The 23,129-nt window shown below is 45.9% G+C and overlaps 1 long non-coding RNA gene across 2 annotated transcripts in view; it reads left to right on the top strand.

The window, feature by feature from the left end:
• LOC142767559 (uncharacterized) overlaps positions 1–23,129 on the top strand; it is a 141,355-nt gene that overhangs the window by 56,081 nt on the left and 62,145 nt on the right. For both annotated transcript variants that reach the window (XR_012884989.1, XR_012884988.1), the window contains exon 3: positions 18,788–18,891. This is a non-coding gene — a long non-coding RNA (uncharacterized LOC142767559). The remainder of the gene's footprint in view (positions 1–18,787; positions 18,892–23,129) is intronic.

Here is a 23,129-nt window from a genome sequence, read left to right as displayed (position 1 = left end):
CGAGCACTTCAATATGTCTTGGACACAGAGCTGATCAGATGAAAAACATAGAATGCCACCTCTGCCGAACTGGCGGACCTCTGTGATGCTGTGAAAGTGAGACTTCACAGCTCTAAGCTCCGCCTGGACCACTTTCGGATTCTTCATCCGAATGAAGCCGTCGTTGCTAGGAACGAGGACCACAGGAACTGCAGGAATGCCGTTGCGCAGAAACTGATCCACTGGTATTTCCTGTAGCGGAAGTGAAGCAGACCAGAGGCAAGCCCCTGGTCCAGGTGAAGAAAACGGCATCTAAGTGCTCTTTCTAGCGCTGAAAGCGCTTACTTAGCTGTAAAAGCACTATAGGAACACTTAATAAAGACAAAGAAAACCACAGCCACTACACAAACTTAGGCCAAAACCCTAGATCAAGCACGACCAGCTACTTGCGTGTTCGAGTGAGAGATTCGCCACTTCTGCTTCTTCTGCTATAGTTCTCGCTAGGCGAACTTCCTCTTCTCTAATCTATATATATATATATATATATATATATATATATATATATATATATATATATATATATATATATATATATATATATATATATATATATATATATATATATATATAGTGGCAGCTGGTCTTAGTGAAGGTATGGGATATGGCACAACGGGAGCGTTGTCAACAAGGATAAATATATTCATTTCCGAACAGTTTCGGGAGGGGTCCTCCCTTCATCAGGGGATGAGTTATATATTTATCCTTGTTGACAATGCTTCCGTTGCGCCATATCCGATATATATATATATATATATATATATATATATATATATATTTAACGGAAATAAGTGTATCTTGAAGGGCTCGCTTTTCTATGTTTTGACACATTATTAATGAGATCTAACAGACAACAATGCTAAGGTAAGTATACAGGAAGTTATTGGATCAAATTTATTATAAATATGAAGGAAGAAACGGGGGGAAACGATAACTTGCCTTGAGCAGGAACAGAACCTGCGACCTTCGAACGACGCGTTTGATGATTTACCACTGAGCTACCACGGCGGCTATCCTCCCAGCCACTTTATTGGGCATATATCTGATTTTTTCAAACGTGGGAGTGTCAGTCAGCGCCATCAGTAGCCATGGCGGGGAGTGTGGCACACTTTTAGGAGCCTGTGTGGCGTCACGTAGCACGTGAACTTGTTAGGGACGCCTGTGACTCGATAGGGGCGCCTGTGAATTCGAGCTGCATCACCGATATCTATGCGGTGTTTGACTTGCGAGATTTGACCTAAGAGCCTACATTCAAAGCCAAATATGTCCGAATAGGTCGTGAGGAGATCACAGAGGTCTTTGACTTGAGACGGTGTCAGGTCTGAGTCAATCATCTTGATTACGTTGTTCCCCGCAAAGGCGTCTGCGTAAGCATGCAGGCGTTTGGTGTGTAGTGACACCATGGACCGGAGCTAACGGGGCGGTTTCGACTCCCTCACACGTCTAGCCGTGCGTAGCTTTGCCGTGTCCGGGGAAAAGGGGATCCTGGGGGTTGAGCTGACGCTGGTTGCTTGGACCTTAAAGGCTCCACGGCAGAGTCAACACACCCCTTTGGCCCCGGCTTCACGTAGACGGCACCCCAGGGCTTACCCACCCAGGAGAAATCGGCAATCGCCTTTTTTTATCTCTCCCTTTCTACATCTTTGTCTTTATCTCTAACTTTTTATCGGTCCTGTCTTCTGCTCTCTTTTGTTTACTTCCAAACTTCCTGACGGCTAGTGTTAACCCTGTGCAAATAGCCTACCTTGGTTTATGCGCATTGGGTTATAGTAGCGTTGTACGGCTGGTGTCTGCAGGTTTTAGCATCCGCGAACTTGTAGCGTCCCCTCGTTGGGCTCCATGGTGGGTGGCCGCCAACGCTTCTGAAGAAAATTAAACAGGCACAAATAGAGCTTTTCTTTTGTTGAGTGATCGTACCACATTAAAGCGCGTGCTTACCAAAGACTCTGGCTTTTCAACCCATCAAATGAAAACTTTCCCCATTTTCATGTTACGCATAGTAAGAAAAGTGGCAAGCAAGCCAGAACTACATCCTTTTTGTAGTAGCCAGGTCTCTCACAAATACTCTTGCGGTCGGGTACAAAGTTACCAAAATGGCCAGCGGAGACCTCTTCCTTGAAGTTTGAGAAAAAGAACAGTTTGAGAAGCTACAGAATCTTTCAACTTTTGGTGACACTTCGATCGCTGTAGCACCACACAGATCAATGAACACAACTCGTGGAGTGATATCTGACACTGATTTGCTTGGCCTGACCGAAGCAGAACTTCTGGAGGGTTGGAAGAGTCAGAATGTGAGCAATGTACAGAGGATTATCATCAGAAGAGACAAGCAAACACCAACAAAACACCTTATACTCACGTTCGCCTCCAGTAATCTGCCAGATACTATTCAAACTGGGTACACAAAGACTTCAATCAGACCATACATACCTAACCCACGTCGTTTTTTTAAATGCCAGAGGTATGGCCACGGCTCACAAAGCTGTCGTGGTCACAAAACTTGTGCACAATGTTGAGTGTCAGGCCACAATTCTGACAACAGCAAAGATCCGTCACACTGTGTTAAGTGTGATGGATCCTTACTACTCACGGTCTTGTTAATTTTGGAAAAAAGAAAGAGATAATCACATTGAAAATTAAAGAAAACATCACATTCAAAGATGCAAGAAGAAAAGTGGCGTTATTTCATGGTGCCACATATGCTGATGCGGAGTGTCAGGGGGCAATGCCGCACCAGCCCTCGCCACTCCTTAGGCCAGCGCAGAGCTAGCCGTCGGCTGTGGCGCCTTCCCCCAAGGCGGCAGTAGTTCGGTTTACTCAGCCTCCTGGTGAATCGAGGCCAGAGAGTCCAGAATCTTTTGGTCTCAAGGCTTCACCTCCCCAGGCGAGGCCTAAAATCCGAACCACCAGCTCGCATGTGCGGACATCCAGTGCCTCCAAGGAGGCAATGGATACAACCGTACCCTTGCGGCGCGGCTCCTTGGAGCACGCCAAGAAAAATAAAAAGCCAATAACGGAGCCGGATGACCGTCCTGCCACCTGAATTAACAAGTTCACTCCTGCACAAGGTACTCTCTGTACACACAGTAGAATCTTTTTTTAATAAGCAGACAGAAGTTTTACAGTGGAACACCCGATGCCTTCTTCGAAACCTCGATGACTTACAAGAACTCCACGATGAACACAATGCTAGAGTGCTGTGTGTACAAGAGACACTTATAACGAACAAACACAAACTTTCAACGTAACTACGTAAACCTCTGAAAGGATAGAGATGATGCCATGCCATCATCCGGTGGTGTAGCTGTTATAGTTAGTCAAGGTATAGCATGTACACAATTACAACTTCAAACTTACCTCAAAGCAGTGGCTGTACAAGCAGTTATTCGAATAAAACTCGTCATCGTCTTCTCTTTGTACATACCTCCGCATCACCATTCTGAAAAACGTGAATTCCAGTCTTTAATAGACGAACTACCTGAACCATATCTGGTCCTTGGAGACCTGAACGCACATAGCGGCCTTTGGGGTGATTCTCGCTGTGATGCACGAGGTCGTCTCATTGAACAGTTCCTTTTTTAATCAGGTGCTTGTCTGTTGAATAGGAAAGAGGCAACATATGATAACCTCGCCAACAAAACTTACTCCTCTATGGACCTCAGTATCGCATCTCCTTCACTTGTACCATTACTCCAATGGAAATATATAAATATACCTTATGGAAGTGACCATTTTCCCTTCGTTTTGGGTACACCAACGTTATATGAATGTCCTCCACATGTTCCCAAATGGCTTGTAAACAGAGCCGACTGGGAACAATTTCATAACATTACTTACTGAAGTTGGACTGAAATATGCGGGTTAGGCATAGATGAAGCTGTGCAGTACTTCACAGCTTTTCTTACTTATGCAGCAGCCAAGTGCATTCCGCAAACATCTGGAAGGCCCGGCAAGTGATGCGTGCCATGGTGGAACATTGAATGTGGAAATGTGCGAAAGGAGCAGAACAGGGCATGAGGTTGCCGCGGAACTCACCGAGAGCGGAAAACCTTGAAAGCTTTAAGAAAACAAAATATCAAGGCAGGAGAACGCATCGGGAAGCCAGAAGAGAAAGTTGGCACAAGTTTTTAACAGGGATCAAATCGTATACACAGAAGGCTAAAGTCTGGAACGTGGTTTGTAGGGTAGCAGGAAGACAAGTACACTCACTCCCACTCGTGAACACACACGGCGATAGCTTGGAAGATCAGACGAACTTCCCCGGCGCACACTTCGAACGGGTGTCCAGCTCGTCAAACTATACTGACACTTTCAAAAAACATAAAACAAAAATTGAGAAGCAGAAACTAGAGCAATTAAGAGACCTGTCCCACCTCGGCGTGCGTGGCAGAATGTTTAATATAATTGAAAGGTACTTGTCAAACCGGACATTCCGCGTTCGAGTAGGCAGCGTTCTTTCCCAAACATATGTCCAAGAAACAGGCGTGCCGCAAGGTGGTGTACTCAGTTGCACACTTTTTTCTATTTAAATGAATTCTTTGTGCTTGTACGTCTATCCTTCGCAATATGTTTTAATGTACATATGTCGACGACGTCCAGCTTTGTTTCAAATCTTGTAATCTGGCCATCTGTGAGCGGCAGGTTCAGCTTGGTTTAAATAAAGTATCCAATTGCGCCGAAGAAAACGGGTTCCGGCTGAATGCACAGAAAGACACGTGTGGCTTGTTCTCCAGACATAGAGGCATTCATTCGGAACCCGGTATTCGACTGCATGGGCAACGTCTTTCTGTTAATCCTGAACACAAATTCTTAGGCCTATTCTTGGACCCCAAGCTAACCTTTATACCACGCATCAAATATTAAAAAGAACAAGTGCATAAAAGCTATAAACATTCTAAAAGTGTTGTCATGAACTATGTGGGGAAGCGACAAAGGGTGTTCAATGAATTTGTATAAAAGCCTCATACGTACCCGCCTAGACCATGGGGCAATAGCATGTGAGTCTGCGACACCTACTGCCCTTAAAATGCTTGATCCTGTTCATCATCTAGGCATCCGTCTCTCTATGGGTGCTCTTGGCACTAGCTCCGTGGAAAGCCTGTACATGGAATCGAACGAATCGTCGCTCCACCTGCAGAGATGTTACATGTCTTTTAAATGCTATCTTAATGTAAATGCAGACAAGGATCACCCATCACATTCCACAATTAATGACATGTCAAGCCTTGCCGTGTTTGAGAAACGGCCTTCTATGGGACAGCCCTACCCACTCCGTGTGAGGGGCCTAGCGAAGGAAACCGGTGTGCCACTCGAACACCGCTTGATGGCTCCCACAGTATGCCTGCCACCGTGGAAGTGGCAGGCGATAGATCGCGACGTGTCTTTCTTGGAGGTTACGAAGCATGCACCAATTGCACACATCCAGACATACTTCCTAGAACTACAACAGAAATAAACATGTCCTGAGTTCTTCACAAATGCTTCCAAGTCCGACACTTCTGTTTCGTACGCAGCCATCGGCCCATCCTTTTCGGAAGACGGCGTTCTGCACTCTGATTCAAGCATTTTCACCGGCGAAGCTTATGGGATACTTGGGGCCAAAACACTATAAATGAATAAATCTACAGAAGGTAATAGTGCATACAGATTCCCTAAGCGTAGTAAAAGCTCTGAAAACTCTTAAATAACACAAAAACTCTATCTTTGTCTAGCTTTATTCACTCTTGTGCACAGTCTACTCGTCTAAGCAGCATGTTGTAGTCTGCAGGGTGCCAGGACACCACGAAACTCAAGGCAACGTTCTGGTGGACCAGCTAGCTGGATCTGCCAACAAAAACGCTTCCAATACATTGATACCAGTTCCTGCACTCGATTTGAAACTTCTCTAAAACGAAAGCTTAGAGGCTATTGGCAGAGCACATGGGACACATACACAGATAAAAAATTGCATGTCATCAAGCCGCAACTTGGTAATTGGCCGCCAGTATCGAAATCACGCCACACAAAAGAAATCCTTTCAAGGTTAAGAACAAGGCATACACACACAACACATTAATTTCTTTTGCCTGGGGGCGATCAACATTTGTGTGATAGATGTGGAGAAGAACTCACCGTACTTCACATTCTAATCGAGTGTTAAGAATTAGACACGCTGAGAAGACAACATTTTCCGTTACCCTACCGACAACAGATACCACTTCATCCTGCAATGTTCATCGGTAGGAAACCACTTTTTACACATTAATCCCTGTTAGCTTTTTCGAGAGAAGTTCATACTTTAAATATTTTATGCCCGGGTATTCCGTAGCACGAGCTCTCTAGAGAGGTCTCCACTGCGGTGGCTACACTCAACAAAGCACTTGCCTCACGGCCCTTGGACGGAAGGGTGTGAACGATGGAGGCGCTTGTGCTAATGCCATACATGACCACCATCATTTTTATTATCACCAAGTTTTGTCATCCATTAACACCACACTTTTCCCGGCATGGTTATAATTATATTCTATGTTTTCACGCGTCTTAGGGCGAAGAATTTTAAGGCTCTTATACAGCCGCTTATCACAATCACTGTCCATAACTCTAATAAAATCAACTGGTGCTATTCGGCCATGAAATGGGCCTTACGCCACAAAACATCAAAAATCATCATCATTGATTACGTTGTTGTCCAGTATAGATGTGGCTGCGTTGGTGCTATGCGCGTTCGGCGGGATGACTGCGTCTAGTTCACAAGACACTGTGAGATCTGGCACTCGTGCGACGGTGAAAAAGTAGCGAGAACAATGCCTTGTAGTAGGACTTGAGGGCCGAGTGAGAAATTCTGAAAAGGAAGGCAGGTATTGTTCGCTGTAACATTTAAAATGCTGAACAGAGAGGAAACGTTGCGGGCCAGCAAAAACACTGAGAGAGGGGAGACCACGTATTCCCCATCCAGCACACTTAGATATAGTTCAACAGTGACACAAGTTAGGGCTTATGGTGGGGGGCGAACAAACTCAGCACACGAAAGCATGTTCGGGACCATCTTTGACGCGTTGGGGGCCGCGGGCAAGTCAAGTTTGACGACGCTGAGCAGTCAATTACAGAGGAGTGGTAACAAAAATCACGTCTGAGCAGGACGTAATGAGGACAATGAGCAAGAATATGAAACAAAACGGACGTCTGACGGTCGGTGAACCTCACACATGTGGTGCGCATTCCGAGCACAGCCGGAGTCGCCCCACTAGCGACGCATACGAACAGGGACTCGGGCGGCGTAAGGACCTTATTTATTCGTGCATGGAAGGCGGAGCTCAGAATTGAAATATCTGCACCAGTGTCTATTAGGGCAGTAACAGGAAGGCCATCCACGTCTACATTCAGCAGGTTCTCGTCCGTAGTGAAGGTCAGCAGAGGGTTTTCAGGTCGGGAGTCCAATGCAGCGTAACCTCCGGGAGCTGCATTGCTCAGTTTTCCGAGGAAGGGCGTCCAGTAGAGTGGAGCGACGAATAGTGATGGTCTTGAGGTAACCTAGAGCGACGGTCATGCGGGGACGGCGAACGGCTGGAACGGCGAACTGGTGTCGCAAGAGCGCCATTGCATGGTCCATCGTCACGAGCGCCATACTGCAGGGGCCGGTGGTTGTCGTCACGTCGATAGCCAGAAAATGATCGAGGTGGATAGGTTCGAGAACGACAGTAGCGGGAGATGTGTCCTACACCATCGCAATGAAAACATATCGGCTTGTCGTCCTGCGTTTTCCACTGAGCAGGGTCGCGATAGCGGCGGAATCTTTCTGGTGCAGGAGAAGGCGTCATGGTTCTGACCCAAGGTTCCGTCAAAAAACATACGGGCTGCAGTGCGACGTTTGCCGACTCTTCCCTCACAATCTGCTGGGTCAACGAGGTCGTTGGTCAATCTTCAGATGGGTGGTTCAGTAAAAATGGCGGAGACGCTGCCTGGATTTCTCGACGCACGATGCGAGCTACGCTCTCGTTGGTAGGTGGTTGACTGCATGGCGGCTGAAGGTCTTTGCAAGAGGAAGTAGTGGCCGTGTTCGGTAGTCGCAAGAAAAGTTTGGCGACTAGGTGACTTTTCAGCTCTTTCTATAAGCTGCACTCTTTGATAACGTCGTAAATGGTCGAACAATACTTAAACACGAGTACGTTGAAAGCTTGTCTGAGTAAGTTAAAACCATGTCCGAAGTTGAAAACTTCAGACAACGCCTCAATTCTGTGCACCCAGCCATACAATTCACGACCGAGTGTGAAAGTGACCACTACCTGCCCCTTCTCGACGTCCAGGTGGCAAGAAAGCGCAACGGCCTGAAGTTCTCCGTTCATAGGAAGCCAACGCACACTGGCCGCTACCTTCAATCCGATTCTCCCTTCCCCGCCTTCCACAAGGCCTCGGTGGTGACCACGCTACTCGAGAGAGCTAGGAACTCATGCTCTAATGATGCAGAGTGAAAGAGGCACACGTAATTGCTGACCTCCGAATAAACGGATACACAAAAAACTTAACCCTAGCTGCTACACGCCGCGCAGAGCACCAAAGGATACGAAAACCTCAATCAACCTTAATCGGCAGCCCCCCGAAACGCCTACCGGTTCCATAGGTTCCGGGAACCAGCGAGATGTTGGTGTGGATCTTCAAGAAGGAAGGAGTTCGCATCGCGCATGCGCCTTCGTGTGCGCTGGGCCGCCTCCTCCCCGCCCGAAAGACCGGCCAACAATAGACAGGGCCCCCGGTGTCATTTACAATATTCCGTGTGCCGAGTGCCCCTCTTCGTAGATAGGCGAGACAAAAAACCTACCGGAACGACTGAAGCGACACGCCAACGATGTGCGGAAGTTCTACAAAGAGCGTAGTGCAGTCGCCGAACATGCTGATACGTTGAATCACCGTATAAATTTCGGAGCGACGGCCATTCTTGAAAGCGAGCCGAACTAGAGGAGAAGGTTATTATTACTCGAGTCGTGGCACATACAGAGGAGAGCCCATAACATCAACCGCTCTTTCGGAACCCTTCCCTCAGTGTATACACATGGACTGTGTTCCACGGCAAAACTAGAGAGGGAGAGGGGTCATTATCCACACCACGAGTGCTTTGAAGACGCCGCTGCTACGTAGTCTCCGCAGTCACCCCTTAGGAAGGAACCAAGTCAGTTTCGAAACATCGCGTTTCTTCAAAACTTTTGGTTGGAGTCTAAATCATCTCCCAAGTTGAAAGCATCATCCGCGATGCCTTTGAGCAAATGACTTATTTTGTCTTCCTCGGTCATGTTGGGTTTGACACGACGGCAAAGGACGAGAATGTCAAGGATGTAGGTGACATAGGATTGGGTCGTAGTTTGTGCCCGACAAGAGAGTTCTTTAGAAATGGCCCGCTAGCATCCGACGGATTTATCAAGTAGATCATGAAGCTTCTCTTTGGAAGCGTCCTGGCTGGTTATGTCAGCTTCATGAGCCTTGAACCACCCGCCTGCTATGCCGCAGAGATAGAAGCCAGCGTTGGTGAGCATCATCGTAGGGTCCAATCGGTAGACCACGTAGACCACTGCAAACCACTCTAACTTCAAAATCTAGTCGTCAATGTGGTCGGTGCTGCAGAAGTTGCCAAGGTCGCGCGGTTGCGTCAGTACGACCGGCTGTACAGGCTGCGCCGGAGTCACGGCTGAAACAAGAGCGGCAGAATTCGTTTATCTTTACATGGTCGGGCAGTCGAGAACACATTCGCTGCGAACTTCCGTCTTGCGTCGTACCCGGCACCACCACCAAAATGTTGTATTTCTATTTACTACAAAGTTGTATTTACTACTTTAGAGTAAATAAAATTGACCCCGTATATAAATGTAATCTGCGAATGTCGTCTAAAGACCTTGCACACTCTCCACACGCAAGAACGTCTTGCGTGTGGAGAGTGTGCACAAAACATTTAATTGATGTTCTGCGCAAGAAAATCGGTGAATCAAGTCACGTCACACGTGAGACATGAGTGCCATCTGGCAGTTTTTTTTTGGAAAACGAAACGCGTGGCTCTGAGACGGGTGTGCGTGCCCGTCCCAGAACAGGAACAGGAACATGCTCAGTAGACTCAGTTTCGGCAAGCAGAAGTTACGATCGCCAGATTTTCTTATCGTGTGCGCCTTCTAAACTTCTATTTACACAGGGCTGATCTGACAATAGCGCCCATCTGCCAATTCCGCAGGGATATAGAAAACGTTGAACATTATCTCTTTTTACATGTCGCTAATTAGAAGAGTACTACTTGTTGCTCCGCTTTTAAAGATAGGACTAATCTTAACGGCAGAAATTAAACTGAGTTTCCGGGCCTCAGGTTTCGGACATTGCCAAAAGATTGTTTTTGATGTGGGTTGCAGCTGCATTCAAGCTTTTAAACGTACTCAATGGTATTATTTACTACAACAACTATTTTACAAGCAATATACATATACTAAAAATCACGTTAGAATCGAACATATTAAAGATTGCTATGATAAGGTTAATTCAATAGTCTGGCGTACTTGCACAATTGCTCACTGAAAACAAAATTTAATGGATATACACACGCTATTCTCTTTTTATTCAATTTATTCTTTACCAATGAACGTTGTTCAAATTCTCTACTAAATTTAGAACTACGAAATCCCCGTTAACTTATGTGGGTATGTGCCATTTTCTGTAATTCGCAAACAAACATCAAAACAACTATTTTGAAAATGCCTTTGCAATGCTTCAGTGATATACGACGAGTATAAACCATGATGCTCCATAATGTAATAATCATGAGAAAGCCACACGCTTAATATGTTATTTTTGTACACCAAGTTGTACTCTTAAGAAAAGTACTCATTCGAAAGTTATTTTGCGCTTTGTTAACACTACCAGTAAAAGCAGTGTCCACAAGTCTGCTCATTTCAAAAGAGCATGGTTTGAAGCGACCACTCAGATGCAATTGCGGACGAGAGCTCATCCCTGGACGCAGAATTAAGCCTATAGCTGGACTTCACTCTGCCTTACGTAACGTCCGGCAAAAAACGCCTGGCCTGCGAGGAAGGCGCAGCACAGTAACAGCGCTAGAAGAGCGGCCTTTCAGAGCCTTTTCTAAACGTTCATTGGGTAACTGCTGCAAGCATATTTGCTTAATGCCCTCTATGGCATAGATAACAAAATATTTAGGGTAGTAGGCCGGCATTCACTATGCCACTTTTCATCATTCTACTGAGAAGCGTGGTATCCGTTTAACTATAGCGAAGAGTTTTGTGCCAATTGTTCATGCAGTGGCTGACGACGATCAGGAATTATGCCTGAAGTAGGTATGCGCCACAGTTAAGAGGTGAACAAAAACATGCTTTTGTAATAAGGACGACCCACTCGTTACGCTATTCAGATTTTGCGACGGCTGCTTTTTCTTTCGCTGCTTTAAAGCGCTTTATAAGTCGTACTAACGCGATTGCTTTCCCGACGTCAAGCCTGCTTAAGACAAGTTTTCTAATGAGTCTCGACCACCGGCGTGGCTCAGTGGTAGGATATTGGGCTGGCACGCAGCGGACCCGAGTTCAAGCCCCACTTTGTCTTGGTACTAAAATTTTCGCTAATTTCGCGCGATATGGTTACGGACACCAGCGGCAATGGCAGACAACTACGATGCTGCGAAACACCCGAGTCGTGATCTCATAACAGCTTTCGCTGTACAAACTTCCCCAGGCCCAGATAATGTTACTTTAGCATGAAATGTACCTTCAGATCTCCAGGAAGAACAGCGCACCATCGCATATAAATTGAATGGAAAAGTGCGTCGGTGCCACTTTCCTGGAAGGTTTCCAAGGTAATTACAATTCTGACACCCGGTAAGCCGGCAGTTGTGCTGTCCCCATTTTGACCAGTAAGCCTAATGGATTGCGTCAGCGAGGTCATGAAGAAAATGGTGCAACAGCGACTGCAGTAGGGAATAAAAGAGCGAAGGGTTTCCTGAGCAATTGTCAAGCTTTCGTCCACGTCGCAGTGCTTTAGACTTTGTTTAAGGCATTGTCACTCATGTGGGGCACAAGACGACATTCAGAAAAATGACGGTTGCAGCTTTTCTAGATATAATGCATGCTTTTCACACAGTCAACCACGCACATGCCTTGTACGAGCTATATAGTCTAGGAATGAAGGGATGCTTACTTCGTTGGATATATGGCTTTCTGACTGGTCGACCTGCATCTAAGGCGACAAGTACGGGCCGCAGCACACTACGAGGACTCAAAGAAGGGGTACGTCAGGGAAGTGTATTAAATCATATACTGTTTAATATAGTAAAGTACAAACCGCCCACCATTTTGCCATAATCAGTACATCATTTAATGTACGCAGATAATATCTGCCTCTGGTCGACAAGACATGAATGCCGGCAAGTTCAGGATTTGTTTCAAGAAGGCATACATATAACTCTGCGCCTTATGACAGAATGCGGCATGGACGTTTCAGCCGAGAAATCTGCAGTGTTACTTTTTACCAGAAGATGTCACGACCAGCTCAGTCTCTCGGTCAACCGGATTGTTGTGCCTGTTGTGCGGAAGCACCGTTTCCTTGACATAACATTGGACCGCATTATAACACGAGGACCTCACATTTCGAACATTGAAGAGCGCATTAACCAGACACTGATTGTTCTCCGATGTATTACATGAATTAAATGGGCAGGCACATCAATATTCCTTTTGAAGGTTCATAGAGCTCTTGTTCGACAAGCCATAGCATATGTATTAGCAGGGATGCAAATTATGTCTGAGACAAATGAACGTAAACGAAACAACATCGTAGCCCCCAGTCTTTGTATTTGCCTGAGTTTACCGCGCTCTACCCACAATGGCTTCGTAATCACACAAGAAAGAGAACCACCAATTCAAACTCTTCGCATTCAAAAACACTGCCGCCACTTCCTCCGCTTATCACAAAGGCATTATACTCGTCGGCTTCGTGAAAAATGTTTTTAAAGAAATGGGTGAATTGAAGACACCTAGAGAACTTATAAGGCGGCACTTCAACGAGAACAAGAAAAATCTCCGACATACTACCATGAAGCCACATTTCTCACGCTTCAAGAAATTCACAATTGTCGAGACCATTTCACATTCGTTTTCGTGGGCGGATCTACAATAACTGAAAGCTTGACGCCGGCTTTTCATATACCCGCACACACACACATATATATATATATATATATATATATATATATATATATATATATATATATATATATTAGGCATGGTGGTTGAGTGGCCGTAGTGTTGCATATAGTCAAGTAGATCCTCCGTGAGCGGTCACAACGTGGTTTATTTCGTTTATTTCGACGTTTCGGCCTAGAGTCTGGCCTTCATCAGGATTCCTGATGAATATATATATATATATATATATATATATATATATATATATATATATATATATATATATATATATATATATATATATATATATATGTGTGTGTGTGTGTGTGTGACGCATCAACAAGGTGATTCTAGGAGAAGCCGACAAAGAGGAAGTGCACGTGCATTAGTATAAACGCATGGCATCTGGACCATGACGTGTCTTCATTTTGTACCGTCACACAAGTCGACAGGATCCAAACCTGTGCGGAGAAACCCCAATGGATTTCCAGTCAATTCGGGTTTCCCAATGGACTGGAATGGACGACGCCTACATTTCATCCTTATAAACAATTTTTTCTTCTGGAAAACCACGGAAGCTCCTTTCAGATCGTGGAACAGGATTTACCGCAGGAAAATTCAAGCAGTTTTTAAAACATAATCGTATACACCAACTATTCACCTCACCTCATCATCCACAATGCAACGGCATGAACGAGCGGACAAACCAGACTATCGTAACGAGACTTAAATGTAAGATCAATGACGAACCACGGAAGTCTTGGACTAAGCTGCTTCCGGAGGTAATTGACGAATACAACAGAACACCCCACGAAGTGACCGGCTACGCACCTTTATTCCTGATGTATTGAATTCCATCTTATCCTACTGTACTGGAACCACGAGAAGAAACTGTCGAAGAAGCGCGAAAAACTGCAGTTACCAATTCTATCGCCTACCACAAGAACAAAGTCATTTATGATAAAAAATTTCTTCCGATTGAGTTCCAAGTCGGTGACTTTGTCCTTTACGAGACACCATGGCATCCCGACAACGGCAAACACTGCGGCGTTATTTTGAACCTTCTGAACTGAGACTTTTTGAGGGGAGGGGGAAGTGCGACGCTTTAACAAGGTGATTCTAGGAGAAGCCAACGAAGAGGAAGTGCACGTGCATTAGAGTAGACGCATGGCATCTGGACCACGACGTGTTTCCATTTTGTAGCGTCCCCCCATATATATATATATATATATATATATATATATATATATATATATATATATATATATATATATATATATATGTGACGTAAGAAGGCAGGGATGGTTAGGAGAAGTAGAGGAGGAAGAAGAGAGAATAGGAAGAAACATGGGGTATGAGCCAGGCCACGTCACCCAGTCATCATAGCGTTACACGAGTCGACAGGATGAAGACCTGGCGGCCACTTCATCAACCAGCCATCATCTCTGAACGTCTCAGTAAGACGCAGTGACCGAACGTGGACCACGAAAGTACATCCCAACACTACACCAAGACCAGCACCATGAGAGAATCATCGACTGATCTTCCCATCCCCAAGTACACCGGAGAAGCGAACGATGGACCTGTACAGGACTGGTTCAACCTGTTCGAGTTCCACGCTACCGCTGCATCTTGGTCGGAACGGGAAATGGTTACGAACTTCAGCGACTACGTCACCGGTGAGGCATTTAAATTTTACCTCACCCACATATTCGACAACGATGAGTCTTGGCAAAAGATAAAACAAGAAATGATCGTTTGGTTTAAAAAATACGATGACGACTACGACAAAGGCTTGCTTGTAACCCACCCTCCACAGAGAACAGCGCTCAGTCGTCGCAGTCAAAAGCAGTCCCCAAGCATTCGAACGCCCAGAATGAATCGACCACTGCGAAAACACAAAATAGAACATCAGTTCACTGACAGGCGGCCGTGCGTATTTCGGGAACAACTCAACCATCGAGCGCAGCTCCCTTCTGCACGAAAGTCGGCATTTCCAAAGTCGTGGCACCAGCATACGACACGAGATGTCGCTCACCTTACTGATGCCTTTCATGCTTCGTCTCGCATACATGGTCCACCACCTGGTTTTCTACGACGCAGCTCTTCAAAGGTACCTAATGGTCACTATTCGTGTCATAAGGACGCCTTGTTTATGGTAGACCAGCCGACACATGGGGAAAATGTAGAACAACCCCATGACGACTCGAAGTGTGAAAATCAGTCTTCACACATTGGATCAGCTTACCTTCCTTCTAGCACAATTGGGCTACCTTCTGGTTTTCCGTCACTTGGCTCTTTCGTCGCTCACAACGCCCACCTCACATCTAGCATGCTCACAACGGTCGGGATAGAGCTGCAGAGCTTGAAGAATACTCAGCCAAGCCCTGAACCTACCATCCAGATTCAGGCGCAAGAACCAATCGCAGTGAACAGCGAAGAAGAAGCCCCTGATGATGTATCTATCAACTCTGAAGCATTACCTTCATTACCCAAAATGCCGCACAACAGCCTAGAGACTACTGCCTGCCCGCTCGACACCACAATCAGTTGCCCAGAAAGTCAGTGTCATGGTCAAAAAGGGCTGCCACCTCAGCGTTTTTCGCAGCAACATCATCAATGCCAGCAAGTCCAAGAACAACAGAGATTCCAAGGGCTATACGAACAAGGACAACGACAAACACAAACATCAGCGGATGATCACTCAAGGGCTAAACAAAGGCGTCTACAAGCTAGTCATGTGAAGCGACGACAAATTCAATATATCTCGCTTAAGACAAACAAGTCTTCTGATTCAAGATGTTTTCGTAAAAAGGAACATCGCACAAGTTTTCTCCAGAAGAGATCAAGACCCAGTCTACAATCAAAACTGTTAAGACAACAGGACACAAAACGACGAAGAAGGCGCAAAAGCACACCCAGTATTTCGGAAGGACAGCGAAATCCGCTCATCAGTCTTGGACTACAAACACGCAGACTGGTAGCGCTGCATGTGTACCAATCAAGGCAAAGAACACGACGCCTACGCAAACCATGCTGCTGGTGCTCCAAAGCCTTCACACCACGTTCATTCTTTGCAAGTATACAAGCACTTTCGTCATCTGCAGTTTCCACGTTCAGGGTGTACTTGTGTTTTCCAGTACGCAACTGTCAGCCTCGTCCACCAGAACTCCAGCACTTACCGGACTACTGCACTCTCCTGTGAAGCTAAAGTGTGTTAACGAAAACTTTCTGCGACATGGAACGATCTTCCCTTTTTAACAGTGTTCACTTCTAAGCCATGCATGTTCAATTTTTGTTTCTGTTCGTCTGACGCGACTTCTTTCGGGGGGAGGGGGAATCCTGTGACGTAAAAAGGCAGGGATGGTTAGGAGAAGTAGAGGAGGAAGAAGAGAGAATAGGAATAAACATGGGGTATGAGCCAGGCCACGTCACCTAGTCATCATAGCGTCACACACACAAACACACACACACACACACACATATATATATATATATATATATATATATATATATATATATATATATATATATATATTCAACTTTCTCAGAAGACATGTCTACAACAGTGGAGCTTGTTGCAACAGCAGAAGCTTCAAAATTCATTGTAGAACACTAGCAAAGGCAAAACCGGGTAATATATTCTGACTCAAAAGGAGCCTTGGAAATGATTGAGGAGTATTATAAACATATCTATGATAACACGATATATGAACTTAAAAATAACCATCGGTCATCTGAACGGTCATGAGATATGTGCTCAGTGGCTTCCAAGTCACGTAGGAGTGACGAGACACAACGTTGCTGAGCAATTTGCCACTGCAGTGCACGAAGAAATTCACTTGACACCAGTGCCTGCTCATTTCTCAGGAAGCAAGCAAATTGTGCAAAAAAGCTTGATTTGACGAAAGTACACAGTCCTCACGCATATAAAATAGATCCCTATCTCCAATTTAAGCACAGTCAAAAGTCAATTATTGATCATTTTGGGTGTAATGACAATTGAGTGATCACGATTGGGTGTAACATACACACCTCTCGTGCCGCATAAAGAGATGAACATCCCCGCATTGCGACTACTGATCATGTCAGCGTGTCACTAAAGAGTATCATTGTGGAATGTCGGCAATGCGATGAACAACGTGCTGAACTGCGTGATAAATGGAACAGCCTCGACAGACCACCTATAAAGATTAGCAAAGAATTAAAGGTTGTCAAAGTGTTTGGACCACGGCCACATTTTGATAATCAAAGACGCACAGCGAGCGTCCTTCGCAATTTTTGAATGGACACACATTTACACATATAATGAACTATCATTGGCTTATTGCTCCTTGCCATAATCTGTACAGCCACAATCTATTATGTGATGATGCTATATGAACTGGGCTATGCCGAAAGACCGTACTCATGCGTTATCAGTCCTATAGTGTATATAAGTACATAATGCCTCTGAATATGTTTTTCCTCATTAATTTTGTTGTTATTTTTTGTGTATGTTCATGATGTATGGTATAGCCAGCTATGTGTACCCTGCCTTCTCATTATTTTTCCAAATATCAATATATAATTCGGTAGATCCGATGTACCTAGGAATCGACGATATGCGAAGCTTGTAGATGAAGGGTGGCAGTGTTGCGATTTTTTTACTGAGTGACACGTCATGAAATTACGCTAAATTGTGTACAAATGTTGCACGCACAGATAAACGTTGAAGAGCTGCAGAAGTTTATATAAGAAGTTGTTTACACTTACGCAACGATGTCAACTGGAACATGCGTATCAACACCAGAGGCTGATATAAAGCGTTGATGCTCGCGAAGATTCTGGCTCCGGACACTGCTACATAAATCAACTTCAGGGCATGGCAGTTAACCCCAATACGTTAACCGGACGTGACGACTGTATCAAAGCAGCACGTATGTAATGTTTATAAAATTGGGTGGGCTGCACTGTGAACACTATTGACGCTTCACGAAAATTAGCGTATATTTGAAAAGTAGTTCAAAGACCTGGCGTAGCTGTGTGGTAAAATGCTTCACTGCCCCGCAGAATGCCTGGGTTCGATTACAGCTGAGACCCTGACAGTTATTCTTTGCATTCTTCGGGTCAATGCTACCGATGTCGGGTATTTCTTAACGCTTGCGCTTTCCATGTGTGTTCTCGTCGTTCCTGGGTAGATAGCGTCAATCACTTGTGGCACATACCCACATACCAGCGGCACATATCCACCCACGGGTATGTGCCATTCTCTGGCGGGAAGTGTTTGACGACGTACACGACAGGATTGTGACATTATTCATGTATTAACCAGAGCGTCATATTCTTAATACCATCTTACCCTCCCATGCTAATTTTGGTTCACGCCAAGTTAACGGAGTGACCACGAGAGCACCCAAACGTAAGTGGCTAGATAGATAGATAGATAGATAGATAGATAGATAGATAGATAGATACGCTCCAAGTTGTTGAAGTTCGCTAAAATGCTTCGCATTTAAAAATAAAACAGACGGTATTTAGTTGTAAATTACACCACTCAAGAACGCATTCAGCTCGAAGAGGCTGATTACAGGTTCATCTAATAAAACTTACTTTTCAACCTTGTTATTTTCCTACAGGCGGCTACCATAAAAAATTTCCCGGTGATTTCTACACGACATGGGGAAGATGTGGATGTACTTTTTATTTCTCCTGGGTTTCGCCTACGCAAGTATCTTTTATAGTAAGCTGCTCTTTGCATTATCTTTCACTACTACTACGCTATTTTTTATGTGTCCTATAAAGTATGACATGCCGTCGTTGCTGCTTCGCTGGAGCTTGGTGAGCAGAGTGACCCCCGTTTTCGGTTCTGCCTTTACAGCGGCATTTTGTTGCCCCAGAGTTTCCTCAGCCCTCAAAACAATTGAGAGGCACGTAATACCCCTCAACGCAAAAGAACGCACTCTTCAGAGACATGTCTTTGGCAGTGCCAAAAATGGCAGCCATACATGAGCTCTCTTGTGATATCGCCATTTTTCGAATAAGAGCGTTGCTTGTTGAAAGTGTTGTTAGACAGTGCAGTCTGTCTTTGCTTCTGCATACCAGTTTACTTTTTCGACGTTTCAGTGGCTTACTCGACTAGGGTATAATGCGGAAGCTCTCCTGAAGTACTTACAGAAGTTAGTGTGTTTTGCCGGCATCGCGTTCAAGCATCTGGAAAAGGCTCATGAGTAAGGGCAATGTCAGCTTTCTTATCTGTTTCAGTTTCATGTTGCCTTAGATTTCGTCCAGTTTGTTTTTCCTTACGCTGGGAGAGTACTGTGTAGGTTCGTTGCGTAGGCTTGGTGAAGAAAATAATGCGAGGAAGTAAAGACTGGCTGCCTTGTCGAGTAACTGAACGCGCTCCGCCGAAACGGACATGTCTATCAGTTAGAAATCAAGAATAACTCAGGATGCCAGTTTTGAGTTGAGTGCCTAGAAGAGTTGTCCTTACGTAGACTGCCAGCCACTTCCAATTGCACGCCGAGTCTGCGCAGAATCTGCGCTCGCTCAACGTGAAGCTTTCAACTAGCAATATGTCAGCCTGCAATATCCATTCTGGTTTGATCACGCACGGCCTTGAATAATCGCTATGACGCCAACTAGAAAAAGTATACCGAATGACAGCTTTTGTGCTACCAACAAAGCCAAGGATCATTGTGGCCACGAATACGTGCCGATAGCTTGATGAAGCATGGTTCAAGGAAGTCTACTTCATGAGGAGAAACTAGCAATTAGAAACCGGGTAAAACTTGCGGGGTTCACTCATATTGAGCAATACAGTATGAAAGCCAAGTGTTTTATGACAGTGTTCACCAATACATCATTGACCATCGCAGATACGACGTTTAAAATGTGCACAACTAGATGAGAAAAAAAGCTGTCCTGCTCGTTATAAAACCCCATACGTTATTCGTAAGCGAATAGGGGAACGATGGGCCAACAGCCACGCTTTTGACCAAGACGCTGGTCTCTCCACCCTCGACACCAAAGCCAGATCCCGTTCCCGCAACCAGGACAAAGAAAGGCGATCCCGCTCCAGAACTCAAGCTTGGTCCAGGCAACAACGCTCAAGATCCCGGTCCACACCATGGTCAGGCAGAAAATCTACCAACAATACCAAGGTGAGCTTCGCAGAGACCCTCAAGGGCACCTCGCGAAAGGGTCGTAACGCAAACAACACACAAGCTACCGCCCCTCCTCATTTGCCAGACAACCCAGAAATAGCTCAACTCAAGCGCGAGAACGCGAACCTACGTGATCTCTTAACCAAAATCACGCAGGAGGTTAAAGCCCTGAAACAAACTCAGATGCTAACTCCCACAACTACCACTCAGGACAACCCTACCCATAGTCGGGAGGCCCCTTTTACTCCTGCCCCAAAAAGGAGAGCTATGCAAGATGGAGCCATGGGCCAAGTCTGCTCTGAGGTTAAGGACATGCTCATCGCACTCCAAACGACTATGAGTACTTCCCAACAGGCGCTGGACACCATACAGCATGGTCTCACGGGCATTGTTCAACGAGTGACGAACCTAAAAAATCATATTCTTACGCCTTCTAGCAAAGCTGCGCCTGTCTGCGACGCTTCTGGGACGCCGATGGCGACATCCCCCGTTTCCTACTATGGCCCACATGAACCAAGGCACCCTCGTTTGGCAGTGGCACTACCGAGAATTTCACCAGAAACGATTGGTCCTTAATCAATACCTACGTCAATATAACCGCCGTGCTGATGCTATTCTACTCCAAGAAACAAACAATGCCCCTACCACACTCCCCTGTTATCAAACATTCCGAACAGCTCACCCACGTCGCTTGTTTCCAGCCTAGTACGGCGTCGCATCCCCGTTATTGAACATAAACCCCATAGCCCTCACATCGAACACCTGTTCCTCGAATTAATTCCCAACCGTAAACAGAAAGAATGCATCTTTTTTTTAGACGTTTGCAATAGCCCCAAGAACAAAGCAAAGAGTCCACCCCTCACTCTCTTTAAAAAGGCCCTCCAAGCTGCTGGAACGCACCCTCTCCTTATCGGCGGCGAGTTTAAATTTGCCCATACTGGTTGGGGCTACGTTCGCACGGAAGCTGCAGCTCGCAACCTCTGGCAAGATTATCATGACTTAGGCCTTACGCTTATCACAGATTCATCTTTTCCCACACGCCTTCGTACCTCCACTACCCGGGACTCTACTACAGCCTCACATTTACCTACCATATCAGCAATGCACACTGGACAAACACCCAACAGGACCTAGGGAGTAACCACTACCTCATCGCTATCTCTCTACCTCATATCGTTGCTGCGCCTGCCCCCCCCCCCCCCCAAAGAATTCACTATTACCGACTGGGATGCATTTCATGAGCTACGCAGCGGTGCCACCTCAGCGGAGCGCATCACTGATATTGACACTTGGACGCAAGCGCTACGCACTGACGTCCAGACAGCCACTAGGGTGATAACCACAGATGCCCCGGTCTAGCACATGGATAGCCGCCTAGCCCACCTTTGGGAGGCTAAGGCCTCTATCGTAGCTTGGTGAAAGGGGCAGCGCCTAAACCATTGCCTCAGATGCAAGATCTCTAAACTCAAGACTGCCATAGAGAAGCACCGTCAAACGCTCAGCCAGCAACAATGGACTGAGCTGTGTAACACGATGGACGGGCAACTTCACTGCCCATCATCGTGAAAACTCTTGAAACACCTACTCGATGCTACCAACACCTGCGCTTTCCAACAGGATCGGCTGCAGAAACTCCTTTATACGGAGACCCTCAAGCAAGGCCAGCATAATTTGCTTGACTATCTCTGCACCAGGTACATCTCCAGGGGACAAGCCAGTCCACACAGCAATTACGTCGGTAACCACAACCGCACACTAGACACAGAATTTAGCACATCCGAAATACATACTGCCTTCTGTAAGCTAAATGATTGCTCTGCTCCAGGCCCGAACGGGGTCACAAACAAAACCCTTCGCAATCTAGAAGACGAATCTGTGTCCCATATGACTGACTACATCAACGATTGGCTCCCTTCTGCCTGCCTAGAAAACTGCGAAAGTCATCTTCATTTCGAAGCCCGGCAAGCCATCTAGCCTCAACAACTCAAGATCCACTTCTCTCACTTCATGCGTGGGCAAGGTTATGGAACATGCCTTCCTGGAACGTGTCAACACTTACCTCGAAGACAACTCTATCTATCCCAACACCATCATTGGATTTCGACTTCACCTGTCAGCACAAGACGCTTTGCTGCAACTTAAGCACCAAGTTCTAAACGATCGTTCCCGTAAAACAAAAGTTATTCTCGAACTTGACCTTAGTCAAGTTTTTGACAACATTTCCCATGCTACTATTTTCGAACAAGTTTGTCTCCTCCCCCTGGGAAAGCGAGCCTACAATTACATTCGTGACTTCCTCTCCAACCGCACGGCCACCCTTTCGGTCGGAGATTTACGATCAGCCCTGATTCCCCTTGGCAGTGTAGGCACCCCGCAAGGGTCAGTCATCTCTCCCATGCTCTTTAAATTAGTAATGCTTGGCCTTGCACAGCAATTACAACAGGTCGACAACATCCACTATACTATCTATGCCGATGACATAACCATCTGGGCGTGCCATGGTAGTGATGGTCAAGTGGAGACAGCCCTGCAGCCGGTGGTTGACACAGTTGAGGCCTATCTCCAAAGAACCAGACTGCGCTGTTCACCGACTAAATGGAAGCTGCTTTTTTACAAGCCCAATCAGCGGGGACGTCCCCCCAAACACCTACATGAGCAAAGACCCTGTGACACCATCACCCTTCACCTTCAAGATGGCAGCCTTATCCCGCACGTCCCTAGTATCCGGGTCCTCGGTTTCAGCCAATGGCTCTAACGGCTTGGCTCTCAGCAAGATCTCCACTCAATCTCACAACACCTTGCGTCTTCTCAAACG

The sequence above is a fragment of the Rhipicephalus microplus genome, chromosome 7 (assembly GCF_043290135.1).
Source record: "Rhipicephalus microplus isolate Deutch F79 chromosome 7, USDA_Rmic, whole genome shotgun sequence".
Classification (NCBI taxonomy): Eukaryota; Metazoa; Arthropoda; class Arachnida; order Ixodida; family Ixodidae; genus Rhipicephalus; species Rhipicephalus microplus.
This window is presented reverse-complemented; position numbering and strand designations above follow the sequence as displayed.